A 3,661-nucleotide genomic window follows, 5' to 3' on the forward strand; every position below is an offset into this window, starting at 1 on the left:
ACTAGTATGGGTGTGTCTAGCTCAGGAGTGCTGATTTTTTTTCGCCAGTTGCCAAGTAGACCAGGGCAACACGAAAAGAAGAAGTTTATCTACAGTGAACTCTTTTAAAGGAACTCTTTTGCTGAAAGTCCTAAAGTCAGCCATGGTGAAGACTTCTGGAGAAGGTCATTTAAGACTTTTCTGTGGGCCTGGTACAGGGGGGGAAGACGTGGAAGGCAAGGCTGAGAGCAGTTTCATGGATCTGAGAATGAGGAAGTAGAAATGTAAAAGAATATTGGAAAAGGGGTTTGGGATTTTCCTAGCAACAAAAACTTGAGCAGTAGAAGAGGTAGAGCAGAGCGGACGATGGGAGTGAGTATCCCAAAAAGCATGTGAGGTATTTTAAATTCTTAGTCACCTGTTTACAGTGATGACAAAGCAACTTTAAAGGCCATTTTAATTACATCCTGGATAGGGGTCTGAGGGATTTCCTCAGCTGGTTTGAGCTTTGGGTTAGCTGGTAAGAGGACCTTATGGGACCCGGTGCGGGCACTGACAGGAGAAGAGAGGAGTGAGTGTGTGGAGGGGTACCTTAGTACTGGATACCTCAGCAAGGGGGCAATTGTCTGAGAACCGGCAGAGGTTTTGATTTTTGATCTAGTAATTGGAGGGGAGAAATCAGGTTGCTGAGGTGGGAGTGCCAGCAGAGAGTCTGGAGCAGAAGGCTGAGTTTGAGGAACTATTGGAGAAGTATAGTTCAGGATGTGAGCAAAGGAGGGAAAAAGCCTCCACATAGGGGAATCTCCTTTAACCCTTTTGAGCACTTGCAGAAGTTAAAAAGGTCACGCAGAATGTGAGGATCTGGAGACCCCTCTGGGGGTCACAGGTTTTGGTAGTCTAATTGGTAATATGGCCAATTCTGTATATTGAATTTGATGAGCAGTTTGGGTTCCACCAGGCAGTCCCTATATGCTAACATCCCCATGACTTACAGAAGAAGTCGGCTTTTCCCCCACACAGCCGTGGCTGTTTGTGACTTTGATAGTCTTCCGGGCAAACATAGTAATCTAGGCTAGCCAATCTGTATCTGGCTCACGTGTCCCTACATCCATAATATTTGTTTTCATTTTCTATGATACGAAAGGGATTTAATTAAATTTTAGTGGGATCCGCTTTATCAGGGATATCCCAATAGGAAAAACCTATAGGCAGCTGACAAATGTTGAGATGACCAACAGGTCCCTATGTGGGCTGTAAGCGAGATAGACCATTCTTCTGGTCTATGAGGATTTGTGATCAGCCATTGCTGCTGAATGGGCTGATGAGGGTTAAGGACTAGTGGTGGCCAAGGGGAGAGTCTATAGCCTTATCCACATGCCAAATACACAATTTGAAAGGGTTACCAGTAATTTCCAGTTTCCAGCCAGAGTCTGGACAGGGCGCAGGCTTGAGATGGGAGGCATGGATACAGGAAAGGATTCCGTCTACATTTACTGCTGTAGGTGTTATAAGTAGCACGTGGTATTTCCTTTCCAGCGGGGTTCCAGGGATGACACCTGATGTCATCTTATGTAGATGAAGTCTCTTACTTGATATCGATGTGGAGTCTCCTCGTCCCCAGGTTGGTAGGCCGTGGCCAGCTGTTTTAACAGGTATCGCTGAGTTCTTTCAAGAGCTTTAAGTGTGTCAAGCAAGGGGGTGTGGAAGGGATCCTTAGGTCTTAGAGTTGGGGTTAGGTCCCTTACTAGAGGAGGGGCAACATAGAGAATTTCACAGGGGGAGAGGTTACACAAAGAAACAGAGGGAGTATTTTTTAGATGATACAGTGCATAAGGCAGGAGTATAGTCCAATCTTTTAGCTGGTTTCTAAGCTTAATTTCGTTAAGGTCTCTTTAATGGTTCTATTTATTTTTTCTACCTGTCCTGAGCTCTGGGATCTATAAGCATAATGTAACTACCAATTAATCACCAGAGTACAGGTTAACCCATGACTTACCTGGGCCATGAACACCAGTGCATTATCAGACCCTATTACCTTAGGCAGGCCGTATCTTGGAAAAATATCCTTCAGGATCATCTTGACCACGATTTGAGCCATTGTTTTTTTTTTTTTTTTTGGGCGGGGGGAAGGTTTCAATCCATCCTGAAAATGTATCTACAAAGACTAGGAGATATTTAAGTCCATACCTTGCTGGCTTAATTTCAGTAAAGTCCACTTCTGAGAATTTTTCTGGTCTGGTTCTTCGAAGGTGTTTTCCTGCAGGAAGCTTAAAAGGGTAAGCATTAACCAATTGATGGACCTGAGACGCTTTTGATACCCATTCAGTTATTTCCTTTCGCTGTGAGTCGGTTAGTAGAAAACTCTGTTCTTGATCTTCCAGGAATGCCTGCAATTTCTTTGAACCAAGGTGAGTGAGTTGATGTACATTTTCTACTGACATTGTTAATGCCATGACTATAGTAGTTTTTACCGAAGGATTTAGAAATTCCACTTGGGGGCCTTCAGGGTTAAAAGTCATTATGGCCCAGAGTTTGGTGAGCAGATCTCCACCCATCAATGGGGCCGGGCACTCTGGGATTACTAGGAAGGAGTGATGGATTTTTCCTTTCCACAGGTCCATGTACCTCTTAGTTGTCCAAGCCCGATATTTGCTGCCATTAGCCCCTTGAACTAGAGACCTTTTATTTGATACAGGGCCCAATGGGGCCTTAAAGGCTGAGTATATTGCCCCTGTATCTACTTCAAAGTTTACTGGGGTCCCTTCAACTTCAAAAGTTATTTACTATAACTGTGAGTTGGTTAGTGGAGTTGGTTAGACTTCATCCACAATGAGTGCTGTTTTGGAGATTTTGGTTTTGGATGCACACAAGGGATCTTTCTTTAGATCCATCAGGTGCTGAGAATCTAAGCCACAGCCTTACACAGGGCCAAAATGCTGATTCAGACACATCCCTTTCCAAAGCAATTAAGGAAAGAGCCACAGGTGATGTCCACTCATTTCCATTTGAAAACTGTTTTCTTCAGGCTTCACAAAGGGGTGGCCTGAGGCAAAGACCTTCCTGACATTCAGGCCAACGTAACAATAGGCAAGCAAAAGGCCCATAGCAGGGTTTCTCCACTGAGACTTTCCTGGTAACACTGATATCTGAGTTTTCTGAGATGCTCCCATTCCATTCAGCTGTCCAGTACATGGCCTTGTCACAGATCTTGGAGGTTGTACATATCTGGGGCAAGATGAATCCTGGGAAGCTTTCTCCTAGACAGGAAACATCCATTGATGCATTCTCTTTTCTAATTTCTACAACCACAGACACAGTGGCATACACAGAAATAGAAACAATCACCTTGTCAAATGACTTACCAGAAACAGTTCACAACAAACCAAACAAACTGCCTTTCCTACCTATTCTCAGAACATGAGACAAAACCACAAACACACACCCACACCCAGAAAGGCACCTCCTTCCCCCAAGGAGGTCTGTGACTATACAGAGTGTTCTCTGACTGGTGGGCCATTCTATGTTCCACGGAATTGGACTATCTTGTCTCAGATCTAGTCTCCTTGGCCAACTCTGTGAAGCTGACAGGAGCCAGCTGTGAGCCATTACCGGCTTTCTCAGGAAAGGCCCCTCTTCTGAGCTCTTCTGGCATTTGGCCATCTTCACATTAGTAGGCACCAAG

Source organism: Callospermophilus lateralis, unplaced genomic scaffold (assembly GCF_048772815.1).
Source record: "Callospermophilus lateralis isolate mCalLat2 unplaced genomic scaffold, mCalLat2.hap1 Scaffold_641, whole genome shotgun sequence".
In the NCBI taxonomy this organism is placed as follows: domain Eukaryota; kingdom Metazoa; phylum Chordata; class Mammalia; order Rodentia; family Sciuridae; genus Callospermophilus; species Callospermophilus lateralis.